Source organism: Carassius auratus, chromosome 28 (genome assembly GCF_003368295.1).
Source record: "Carassius auratus strain Wakin chromosome 28, ASM336829v1, whole genome shotgun sequence".
Classification (NCBI taxonomy): Eukaryota; Metazoa; Chordata; class Actinopteri; order Cypriniformes; family Cyprinidae; genus Carassius; species Carassius auratus.
The window spans coordinates 1,941,931-1,955,549 of NC_039270.1; the positions used below are offsets into that span (position 1 = coordinate 1,941,931).

A 13,619-nucleotide genomic window follows, 5' to 3' on the forward strand; every position below is an offset into this window, starting at 1 on the left:
TCTCTGTGCAGTATCTGCTGAATTGTTTCATATCTATTTATCATGTTGTTGTTTTTTTGCACCAAATTATGTAGAGTTGTATCAATAAGTGTACTGATAATTATTTACCATTTTCAGTGATAACGTCATTAACTATCCCCATCCTTAATAAGACAAACATTTTCTATTGTTTATATTGTGTATTCTGTGAATTGATGTGTTCAGTTTTCTGTGCTCATGACTTAGAAACACTTTGCATGGTTAAAGAACAGGTGCAATGTTCAAAATGTTTTGACTCAGTATTTGTAGAAAGTAGTGCTGAATAAATGTTGATTTGCAGTGTGTTTTTGTCTATTTTATATTAGAATGTAATGTTTTTGTATTGGTTTGCATTTCATGTATGTAATTGATGTATTTACTATAAATCCCCTATAATTAGATTACAATTAGATTTCATAAGGTTTATTTTTGCACCAGAGATGTATCGAGTTTATTAGTTCTTTATGTATTTCAAGGTAATGGTGAGGTGAGAATACGTTGCTGCGACCAATATGATCCGGTAATGTCACGTCCTCATAATGTGCCATTTTGGTCGTTAGGACATACTCATCACGTCCCAGCGACGTTCCTCTATAACGTCGCCACGACGGATATGGGAATCACAAAGTTACGTCCCTGGAATGTTATTTGGGACGTCGCTGCGACGAATATGGTCTGGTTCAGTTACGTAGTCACGACGTAACTGTGTTAGCTGGGTTTCCCTTAATTAATGAAATATAAACTGTTAAACTTATAAACATGTATACACACTCTCCATAAATAAAGTCCCTATTGTACAAATAATAATGCAGTCAGGAGATGGTGTGATGCAATGAGTGGTTTCCACATTTTTTAACATTTTAAAATGCATTAAAATAAATATTTTCTATCACTTTGTTTACCAGTCTTTAAATGACCTGCACACTAAATAATCTAACCCTCATACTTGCATAACAATAGCAGTCTATTTATTTAGTGGTCCAAGTTGAAGCCAGTATGTATATTAATGACAATGTGGGACAAATATAATGTCATTTAGTGGCGGCAGGTGTAGCGCGCTGCTGTTAGATGTACAGTCAGACAAAACGATGTGCAGTTATCAAAGGCACGAGTGCACATACAGTCGTGGTAAAAAAGACGCGACACCGCAACCAGTTTGTGGATGTGCGTCATTATAATCAATGTGCTCAGTAATTAAAGAGGCAGGGAGGCGTATCTGTTATTCGGTTTGTGACATCTTTTTAGTTTACGGGGAACCGGAACACCGGCGCAAGGCTGCTTACAGCGCTTGGTCACGTGTTGCACCAGAACCGTTTTCGGAACCGAAACTTAGAAATTGCTCACGGTTCCGGTTCTTTTCAAAGAACAAAACCGGTTCTCGGTTCCCATCCCTAATCGTAACAGAGTTAAGTTAAACTTATATATACCAATCAGTGGTACTATTTAGAGATCAGTGATGCGCACACACTTTAATCCCTTTTTTTTACTCCGTCCATGTAATAGATGCACATCCTTATATTATATATATAGCCCTCTTATATTCTTTGGCCCTCGGACTACCCTCCTCTGGTCAAAATAACCCAACCGCTGGGGCAGAACAACCCAATTGCTGGGTTATATTTAACCCAGCATTTTTTAGAGTGACATCTCTCATATTTCTCATGAGGTTACTTATCAAATAGAGATTTTAGTTTGAGTCTCCTGCTTCTCACACTTGTCCCCTGAGACAAAACTCTAACACTCTCCCAATGATCTCCTTTAAATCTTTAGAAGACATTTCATTTTCATCATCATCTTCATCATCATCATCACACAGTGCTCAGACTTTTCTCCTACACTTGTCACATTTGACTCCTCTTTATTTTCAGAGGTGATCTCAACAACTTTACAAAGTGTACACCAAGTCAAGTGCTTGACATCTAATAAATGATGTAAAAACAACCCATAAAATCAGAGTTTAAGGCTGTATCAAGATGTGAAATTATGCAGAAATAAAGTTATGTTACTCACTTATGTTACTGTCAATTGTTGACACACAGTAAGAGAATAGAGCTGTACAGGTTACAATGCACAACATCTGTTGTTAGAAACAGTAATGTACCCAATGACTTTATCAAAACTGACTCACAGAATTCTTAAAATCACAATAAATGTCTTATGAATTAATCTTTCACTAATTGGATTATTAACACATCATATGATCAAAATGTTTGAGCTTGTATTGAGACATTTGGCTTGGTGCACACTTTGTAAAATGGTTGACACAGTCTTCTGTTTTTCTGTCACTGTCTTCGGTGAGTGTTGTGTTTCTTTGGTGCCATGTGCTTTGTCCTGTCTCTTTTCTTACCCCGCCTATCTTGTTACCTCGTTATTGTTTCAGTTGCTACACCCGTGTTTCTCCCTTGCTCCCGGACTCGTTTACCTTAACTCCGCACACCTGTCTCTCAATCACACACACAGCTGTTGCTCATTGTCATGGACTATATATTCTCGTCTCACACACCACTCTGTCTGGCTGTATTATTCGTTGTTTGTCTATGCTGTGGTTGCTGGTTTTCGTCTTCATGTCGGCTGCATCCACTCTTGTTCCTGGTGTTTTGTTTGTTGCCGTGTTGGCCTTTTTGTTCCGGTTTATAATTAATAAATAATTTCCCTGCATTTGGACCAGACCCTGTTTCTTCCTCTGCGCGTCCTACCGTGCCGTGACAGAATACAGCCAGCAACATGGGTCCAGCCGGGAGGTTTCTTGATGTCTGCCAGGAAGATCGGACCATGGAGGATTACGCCAGATACTTCCTGGGGCAGGCTCGGTTGTCGGCTATGGAGAGGACCTGCCTAATGGTCTTCTTCTGGGGAGGACTAGTCGACCCCTTCAAATCCATCATGCCATACTGGCAACCCAATGAGATGCTGGAGGATTACATCAACCTGGCTCTTCAGTTGAGTGTCTCAGCAGTCAGGGTGGTGGTGCCTACCGAGGAGGTTCCCTACAAGACGGCGGGGCTCGCTTCAGGCCTTCATGAAGTCCCCTGAGGTGGTGGCGTCCGCTCGCGAGTCCCCTGAAGCGGCGGCGGCGAACGATGTCAATTCCCCCGAAGCCACGGCGGCATCATCTTTCAGTTCCCCTGGAGTGAGCAGTTCTACCTCTTTCTCCGGGCGCTCTTCCATTACATGGGCCTGGCCCTCCATCCCTCCCCTTGATTCACCTCCGTTCCACCTCCTTCCGTGATTTCTAACTTTGGAGTGTCTGGAATCCATTCCTTAAGCGAGGGGTTCTGTCACAGTCTTCTGTCTTTCTGTCACTGTCTTCTGTAAGTGTTGTTAAATATTGACATCGAGGCTCAACTGCTCCTCAGACAGCTTGAGTTTGAGTCTGACTGAAGGTACTTTCCGGCGAGTCAATAAAGAGATCTCCCATGTTCCTCACACCACATTCTCAAGACCAGAAAGAATAATTTAGAAGAAGTCTCACAAGCGTCTCCTGATGTCTCAACAGTCTCTCTCTTGTTTCTCCAGCGTCTCTTTCAGAGGCCTTCAACATCGACACTGAGCATCCACTGAGATTTAACGGCACGCCGGAAGATTTCTTTGGTTACAGCGTTTATCAGACTGAGTTTGGAAACATGAAGCAGTGAGTCAGACACACGTTGGTTGCTAGGGTGTTCTATGTGGTTGCTAGGTGTTTCCTGATGGTCTTGAATGTCTGATTGGTTGTGTTTCTCAGGATCATTGTTGGAGCTCCTTTGGAAGGAAACTCAACAGGGGAGATGTACAGCTGCACAGCAGATCTGCAGTCCTGCAAACGGCTGCAGCGTCCAGGTATCAGCATCACAGCCATCTCTCAGTGACTGCTCTGGACTTTCACTGCTTTACAGGTGCTGGTCATATAAGTAGAATAGCATCAAAAAGTTGATTTAACTAATTCCATTCAAAAACTGAAACTTATATATTATATTCCTTCATTACACACAGTGGTCTCAAACTCAATTCCTGGAGGGCCACAGCTCTGTAGAGTTTAGCTCCAAATCACACCTGCTTGGAAGTTTCTAGTAATCCTGAAGACCTTGATTAGCTGGATCAGGTGTGTTTGATTAGGGTTGGAGCAAAACTGTGCAGAGCTGTGGCCATCCAGGAATTGAGTTTGAGACCAATGACACAGACTAATATATTTCAAATGTTTATTTCTTTTAATTTTGATGATTATAACTGACAACTAAGAAAAACCCCAAATTCAGTATCTCCGAAAATTAGAGTATAACTTAAGACCAATAGAAAGAAAGGATTTTTAGAAATCTTGGCCAACTGAAAAGTATGAGCATGAACAGCACTCAATACTTAGTTGTGGCTCCTTTTGCCTGAATTACTGCAGCAATGCGGCGTGGCATGGAGTCGATCAGTCTGTGGCACTGCTCAGGTGTTATGAGAGCCCAGGTTGCTCTGATAGCGGCCTTCAGCTCTTCTGCATTCTTGGGTCTGGTATATCACATCTTCCTCTTCACAATACCACATAGACAAAGATTTGCGACAGCTGAAACCAATGTCTTGCACACAGAACTAGACTGAGAGACCATTTAAAGGCTTTGCAGGTGTTTTGAGTTAATTAGCTGATGAGTGTGGCGTCAATATTGCACCTTTTCACAATATTCTAATTTTTGAGATGCTGAATTTGGGAATTTTCTTAGTTGTCAGTTATAATTATCAAAATGTAAAGAAATAAACATTTGAAATATATCATTCTGTGTGTAATGACTGAATATTATATACAAGTTTTACTTTTTGAATAGAATTAGAGAAATAAATCTACTTTTTGATGATATTCTAATTATATGACCAGCACCTGTATACTGACCCCCCCCCCCCTCTCTCTCTCTCTCTCTCTCTCTCTCCCTCTCCCTCTCTCTCCCCTCTCTCATTTCCGGTGTGACTGGTTGAGCGAGGGTGTGGGCGCGTGGTGCAGAGCAGGTGGTGTGAGTGAAAATCTTTTTTATCTCTCTTTTTTTCTGCTTATTTCTTATTTGTGTTGTCTGTTTTGTTATTTGTTATAGTTATTTGGTGGGTCGTGTGCTGTCCGTTAGTCGGAGGCATGGCGGCCCAACAAACACAGGTGTTGAGTTCACTCACGAGACGCCACGGAATTAAGGTGGCGACAGCTGTGAGCACTGAGGCATGTTGTTTGGCCATTGGAGAGTTAGTTGGACATTCTAGCGTTTTGTCCGCGTCTCGAATGAACAATGCGACAGTAGTTTTCCTAGATAGTGTAGACAAGGCAAATGAGTTGGTTGAGCAGGGAACTGTCATTGATGGGGAATTTATTTCAGTTCTACCACTTTCTATGCCAGCGAAAAAGGTAATCATATCTAATGTACCACCTTTTGTCAGTGATGTGATTCTAACGGAAGCACTGTCGCGTTATGGCAAACTGGTGTCACCGATAAAAAAAATCCCAATCAGTAGCGAGTCGCCGTTATTGAAACATATCGTTTCATTTAGGCGCTTCGTATACATGATAATTCCGGATGACGCCGATCTAGATTTAACTTTGAACTTTCGAATTGAGGATTTTAGTTATTCGATTTTCGTCACGACTGGTCAAGCCAAATGCTTTGGATGCGGATTTAAAGGTCATTTAATTCGTAATTGCCCGAACAAAAATGTTGAGGGAGAAAAAATGAATGAAGTTGTACAGGGTAAAGAAAATGTTGGAAAATAATTAAATGTGGAAGGTTCGGTAGAGGTGGAGAAGGTGGTAGATCGTTCAGTAGAAATTGAGGCTTGAATAGCTTCATCTCAGATTAAGCAAGCGGATCCAATTCCTAAGAGTTTACCCACAAGTAGTGTTTTAAGTGTTTCTGATAGGGTGGTTTATCCTTCAGAAAGCAAAAAAGGTGCAAATGGTGAAGGTTTTCAAATAAGTGTAATGGCTGAAGAAGCACAGTTGACACCAGAACAAGAGCAGTTTTCCTTCAAGACACCACAAAAAAGAAAGATGAAAAATAAAGTTCTAGATGTAAAAATCAGTAAGACAACTGAACTATGAGATGAAGATACTCAAGATACGGAAAGTGACAGTGATTCGTCTGAATGCAGTGAGGTTTTTTCTCAAGGTGAATTTAATGTACGGAGTTATGATCTTGAGGACATAAAATTATTTCTCAGGTCAACAAAAAATAAAAGAGGTGTAAAAGTACAAGAATATTTTCCTGATTTAAACCAATTTGTGGACCGGACAAAGAGTTGGATGGCTAGTGATTCTTTTACTAATAAAGAAGCGTATAGATTGAAGAAAATAGTGAGAAACATAAATATCGCACATAATAATGATGTATAAGTGTAAGAAAAGGAATAATTTTTCCTGTTGGTATGTTGTGTTGTTTTTTTTTCTCTATCTTTGCCTTCATTATGAATGAAATTCATATTGCATCTATGAATGTTAATGGGGCAAATAATGTGAAAAAAAAAGAGTACACATTTTTGAGGAAATTGATCAGAAAAATATAGACATAACTTTTTTACAGGAAACTCATAGTAGTGTGGAGAATGAGGTTGACTGGATGAAGGAATTTAGTGGGTTATCCGTTCTGAGTCATAATTCAAATATAAGTGGTGGGGTGGCTGTTTTATTCAATAAAAAGTTTAAACCAACTTCGTATGATGTAGTGGAAGTTAAAAGTTAGAGCTTCTTAAGAAAATTGTGTTTGTTTTTATTTGAGTTTATATTCCTACGGCACCTATCTTTTTATAGCTTTTTTTGGATACTCTTTGTGCAACACTGAAAGATTGCGGTTCTGAAGATTTTCTCTTTTTGGGTGGTGATTTTAATTGTACCGAGTTGGATATGGACAGAAATCATGTTGAACCACATATGGCCTCACGTAAGAGGTTAATTCATGTGATTGAGAAATATGATTTATGTGACATTTGGAGAATGAAAAATGGTAATGAAAAACAATACACATGGGCCCACATGCGTGATAATTATATATCACTGGCAAGATTAGATAGATTTTATGTATTTAAACATCATTTGAATTTATTTAACAAATGCTTTATCACACCTTTGTCTTTTACTGATCATAGTATGGTAAGTTGTAAATTTATTTTAAATTCAGTAAAATCTAAAAGTGCTTATTGGCATTTTAACACAAGTCTATTAAATGATAAATTATTTATTGAATCTTTTACATTTTTTTGGAAAACTTTTAAAGAAACTAAAATGTATTTTAAATCCTTACAGCAATGGTGGGATTATGGAAAGGTACAGATAAAGCAATTCACACAACAATATACTCATAATGTTACAAAAGAATTTAATCGTTCTGTAGAGTTTCGGGAAAAACAATTAAAAGATTTACAAAAGTTGTATCAGTCCTCCGGTGATAGTAATATTTTGGAAACTTGTTTTCGAAAAAAAGCTGAACTTAAAGAGCTATTAGAGTTTAAGGCACAAGGTGCTTTAATTCGTGCCAATTTTTTAAACATTGATCAGATGGATGTACCTTCCAAGTATTTCTTTGGTCATGAGAAGAAAAATGGGCAGAAACGTTTAATTCATGCCCTACGTTCTGAGGATGGCAATTTGTTATATAATCCCAGACAGATTTGTGATGTGGCAACAAGTTTTTATCAATCCCTGTACAAAAGTGAACTTAAGCCGGAAAATAAAGGAAAATCTCCTTTTCTAGAGGATTTACCAAAGATCTCAGAGGAGTCCAGTGAAGAACTGGAATGTAGCCTAACCCTGGGAGAGCGGTACAAGTCACTTCATGAGATGGAGTCTGGGAAAGCTCCGGGTATAGATGGGCTTCCAGTGGACTTTCTGAAGGTTTTCTGGTCGGATTTAGGAGCTGACCTGCTAGAGATATTCAACGACAGTTTGCTGAAGGGTGGGCTGCCGTTGAGTTGCCGAAGGGCAGTAGTTACTCTCCTTCCGAAAAAGGGGGATCTTTCGGAGATCAAGAACTGGAGGCCGGTATCGCTTCTGTGCAGTGATTATAAATTGCTTTCTAAAACTTTGGCTAAGAGAATGACTAAGGTAATGTCACAGGTGATCCATTCTGATCAATCGTACTGTATACCGGGTAGGTCAATATTTGACAATATTTCTCTAATTAGAGATGTTATACAGGTTTCCAAATTATTTAATATCAATTGTGGTCTGCTATCTCTTCACCAAGAGAAAGCTTTTGATCGGGTTGAGCGTGATGTTTTTATGGAATATTTTAGAAGCTTTTGGTTTTAATGAAAATTTTCTAAACATGATTAAAATTCTTTATAGTGACATAGAGAGTATAATTAAGATTAATGGTGGCTTATGTGCTCCGTTCAAGGTCAAAAGAGGTATAAGACAAGGATGTTTGTTATCTGGAATGTTGTATTCTCTTGTCACTGAACCCTTTCTACAGAAAATCAGGAAGAAGTTAGAGGGTTTCAAGATACCTTTATGTGATTTTAATTTTTGTTTATCAGCCTATGCTGATGATCTAATAATAGTAATTAACAAACAAAGTGATATAAATGTTTTATCTAGACTGATAGAGGATTTTGGAAAATGGTCATCCGCAAAAGTCAATTGGAAAAAAAGTGAAGCGTTTTTATTAGGAGATTGGAAGGAAGGGAAACCAAGTCTTCCTGAAGGTTTGTGCTGGAATAGGTGGGGTTTGAAATATCTAGGGGTGTTTTTGGGAGACAATAACTTGTTACAAAAGAATTGGGATGGTGTATTACAAAAAGTTAAAGGACGTTTAGATAAATGGAAGTGGCTTCTACCCAACATGTCCTATAGGGGTAGAACGCATATAGTAAATAATTTGGTTGCCTCTCTTTTATGGCACAGATTGGTTGGTATTGATCCTCCTGTGAAGCTAATAGCTGAAATTCAAGCGGCTTTTGTTGATTTTTTTTGGGGACAAACTTCACTGGATTCCACAGAGTATTTTATTTCTACCTAAGGAAGAAGGAGGCCAGGGTTTGATTCACTTACAGAGCAGGATTACAGCTTTCCGACTGCATTTTGTACAAAGACTTCTTGATGGACCGATGAATGTGAGCTGGAGGGCAATCAGTTGTGCCCTACTTTAAGACTGTTGGAAACTTCGGAATGGACAAATCTCTTTTCCTAATGGACTCCCAGTGTTTGGATCTCTCGAAAATGCCGTCTTTTTATCAACATCTTTTTAAGATTTGGAGTCTTTTTCAAATTCAAAGGACTGAGAATTTTCACTCAATTTTTTGGTTGCTGAATGAAACCTTGATATTTAATGCAAGATTAGACGTTTCTGCACCTAATTTCCTAGCAGGATTTAGTAGGAGTTTACAAGACTCAGGAATTTATGTTTTAAAACATTTACTGTGCTTAACTGGGCCTGTTTTTCAGAATGTAGAAACTTTTACTGAAAAGCTTGGAATTCGATCTGTTCGTTCAGTTTCTCGTTATCTGAATAAATTGAAAGAAGTGTTTACGGATGAAGAAAAATTGATGTTGGAGGAATTCTCTTTAGGAAATAATATCCCTGACAATGAAGATATGTTTCCTTGTTTGTTAATTCAACCAAAAATTGAAGAGTGTTCGGGATGTTTTATTCAACAAAGAAAGTTTTCATCTGTTGATTTTTTTTCATGTGTTGGAAAAGAGCTGTATAAAATGTGTGTGCTTGTTCTTAACAAAAAAAAGTTGACTAATAGAGTTGATACGCCATGGCGTGCTGTTTTAAAGTTGGGTGATGAGATAAGACCTGAATGGAGAGTTTTGTACAAGCCACCATTATCTAAAAGAACAGGAGATTTGCAGTGGAGAATCTTGCATGGAGCTGTTGCAGTGAATTCTTTTATTTCAGTTTTAGATCCAAAGAATAACTCTGGTTGTCCTTTTTGTTTAAAAAAAGAGACTGTGTTTCATGCTTTCATGTAATGTATCAGACTTGGACCTTTGTTTGAGATGGTAGAAAGATTGTGTAATAAGTTTAAAGAGTGTTTTTATCCTGAGACTTTTATTTTTGGTTTTAAATATGATCAAAAAAAGCGGGTTGTTTTTCAATTGTTGAATTTTATTTTGGGACAAGCAAAGTTGGCAATATACATGAGTAGGAAAAACAAAATAGAGAAAAAAAGCAATGATGATGTTGTTTTTGTTTTTAAATCGTTACTTAAAGTAAGAATTTTGATTGATTTCAGATTTTACAAAGCTATGTGTGATCTTTGTACTTTTAAAATGAAATGGTGTAGTCGGGAAAGGTCTGTGTAAAATTGATGATGATGATGAGTTATGTTTTTGTTTTTAAATGAATGGTCTTTTTTTTCCCCTCTCCAACAAATTATGATGTGAAATTATAGAATAATGTGTGATTTGGCTAATGGTAAATAAAGTGTTGTTTAAAAATCAAAAATCTCTCTCTCTCTCTCTCTCTCTGGGGTTTGACAGGTTCAGAGAGCGTCCGCTTCTTCGGCATGTCTGCTGCTGTGTCTTCTGCTGCTCTCACTGTAAGTTCAGAGTCTCTGACAGTCAGACCTCCTTCATGAAATGCTAATGATGTGTGTCTCTTTCTCAGAGCTGCAGTCCGTATGTTCCTCATGAGTGTGATGGAAACTCGTATCTGAACGGTGTTTGCTATCAGTTCAACAGCAGCTTACAGATCGTCTCTAACTTCAACGCCGCTTACCAAGGTCTGAAGAGTCTCACACAATCCAAGGCTTCATTCAGTTTAACCATCTCAGACTCTAACACTGTAAACCCTGTGTTGCTTTAATTAATTTATATCTATTAGACCTATTAGTTGATAACTGAATTAAAGATTAAATACATGATATTATGTTATACTTGTTATATTAGAAGTAACAGCAGAGTTTGTGTATGTTGTGGTGTTTCTGCAGAATGCACCAATAGAGAAGTCAATCTGGTGTTTCTCTTTGATGGATCCAGCAGTTTCAAAACCCACGAGTTTGAAATTAACAAAAATTGTATTCAAGAAGTTATGAGAAAACTTTCTAACTCATCCATAAAGGTAAAATAATACATCAGCTAATAATGTGAAATACCACCAAAAATCTGATCACTAACCAGCAGAATCAGCATGTGAATGTCCATATTATAAACATGTGTAATGAGGTGTGAACATTACGTCTAATGATGATAATGTTGTTGTTGTTTGTTGTCAGTTTGCTGCTGCTCAGTTTTCAACAGATGTACGAACTGTGTTTGACTTCAACGATTATCAGTTCGGCTCTGCTGAAGAAAAACTCATGAAAGAGAAACACATGAAATCTCTCACAAACACACATAAAGGAATCAACTACATTCTGTGAGTGAAATCTTCATATGATTATGAGCATTCACTGAATTACACTTGAAGAGTTTTTAATTGTTGCCATCAAAAAAAAAAAATATATATATATATTTCTCTGTCAAATACTGTTGCTGAAGTTGTACTTTTGCCATTCTTTAAATTAAAAGTAAAAAAAATTATAATTTTCATGCAGACACATTGACCCTGAGGCTGAAATCTGTTCATATGTTATGATTTATGATTTATTATGTCATCAGAAAGAATCTGCTGAATAGCGTGTCGTCTGGAGCCGATCCCTACGCTCAGAAAGTTCTGGTGATCATCACAGATGGAGATCCCAGTGATAACAATGATGATTATGATTATATCCTCAAGAGATGTGATGAGCAGAATATCCTCCGTTACGTCATCGGGGTGCGTTTCTCTAAAGCTCGAGCATGTCATTTATTCTGTATGCTCAGATAGTTTGGTGATTTTGTGTCTCTAGTCACAGAAATGACAGACCTCACACTGTTTTTCAGGTGGGAAATTTTGATTTAACTTATCTCTCTCAGATGGCGTCAGAACCAAAACAGAGCAACACCTTATTCATTCAAAACTACACTCGACTTGAAGGACTTCTTGACAACCTGCAAGAAAAGATCCACAATATTAAAGGTAAGATGTACATGTACAGAAAATGGACCGTAAATAACATTTTTAAATTGAAGCAGCTAATGAAGAGTCCACAGATGATTGTAAGATTTGTTCTTTTGTGTTTTGGGGTTGTTAGAAGCTCACAGAAGAAGCAGACAGAGAGATTTATCACAGAGTGGATTCAGTGTCGTCTACCAGGAGGTGAGAGATATGAATGATATAAAGTACATTTTAACTATTTATTTTTTTGTTGATTTAAGGACTCCAGAGCTATAGTTTGTGAGGGAAACTGCAGGGGGTTTGTGAGTTGATTAAAAGCTAATGATAATATCAAGATAAATTAATTTGTTTTTTTATTTTTAAAGAAAACATTAAAAAACAAATGAAATTTATTTGTGAACATTAACCATTATTCAGAGAACTGTGAACATGAATTTGCTGTTTGCAGTCATGAAACGCCAGTTTCAGCAGCAGTTCTCTCCACAGTTTTGAAAATGCTCAGAAAGTGGTTTTTGTTGAGTTAAAACTGTGAACCGTGAGCCAGTTGAAAATCAGTACAAATACGTGAGGATTCAAATCATTTGAGATATTATAAGATGATATAAAAGAGGCACTTATGGTTGCTCAGAAGAACATTGATGTTAGTCAGCTCAGCAACATCTGACCGAGTTGTACATTCAAAAGACGAAAGGTGATAACATTGTTGAACAACAGAAATTGGTCACCCAACTCAAAGGTGAACGTGGGAAGAGAAAACTGGCAGAAAAAAACTGTACGCTGAACCCACTGTGTCACATTTACCGCATACATAGCACCAAAACAGATCAGGATAAAACTGTTCACCGCAACTTGCTGTTGCAAGCAAATTTCCTTCCACTTGAGTTTGAAGAACCTGAATCATCTGAGGATAGTGGTGGATGGCAGTAAAAGTGTGTCAATGGATGTTGTTGGTCCTGCATCTTATTTGTGTTCTTTGTCTGAGCATGTCGTCAGTTGGGTGGAAAAAACGCAGTTACCCTCAGCAGAGGTTGTCCTGCAGATCTGAAAGTGTTGAATCATTGAACAGAGTCCCTGAGTCAACCGGACAGGAACAATTTGGTTCAAGGAATGATTGTACCAAGGAGAAAAGCAGTGTAAGCAGTCCAGATGAAGGACGGAGTTGTGATTCTCGCAGTTCTGTTTCTGAGGCAGTTTGCCATAGTGACCATTGTGTTTCACCTGTTGAAGCTGTTGAACCACCTCCTGGTTCAGGAGATATGAGAGTTTGGACCAGAGTAGGTAGGACTGTGAAACCAGTCAACAGATTGATGGAGAACATGACTCAATATATCAAAACTCCTGAAACCAGTTGATGGGGTTGTGAGATACTTATTGAGATGAGAATGTATTGTATTACAACATTTGTTTTTGTCATTTTGAAATCTAGAAAACAGCACACATGAGTCAACGTATTACAGTTTGTTGTTGTTCCAGATCTGAGATGAATGGTGTTTAAGGCACCTTTTGCAGGTGACTGTAATAGGCCTGATCAGCCTGCTGCACTCACCTCCCCTGAGAGTGGGAAACATTTTTTGTTGCACAATGTTCTGGAAAAAAGTTATACTATCCCTGAAATAAATGAAAATGTGTCTAGTTCAGGGGGGAGAATGTAACTGGTATGTATAATTAACTGACAATTTAAATTGC

At 38.0% G+C, this 13,619-nt stretch overlaps 1 long non-coding RNA gene across 1 annotated transcript; it reads left to right on the top strand.

Annotated features, from left to right (window-relative positions):
- Positions 1-11,657: 11,657 nt before the first annotated feature.
- On the top strand, positions 11,658-12,135 carry LOC113047530 (uncharacterized). Its single transcript, XR_003276289.1, has 3 exons — positions 11,658-11,711; positions 11,819-11,954; positions 12,070-12,135. It is a non-coding gene; the product is annotated as an uncharacterized LOC113047530 (long non-coding RNA).
- Positions 12,136-13,619: the final 1,484 nt, after the last annotated feature.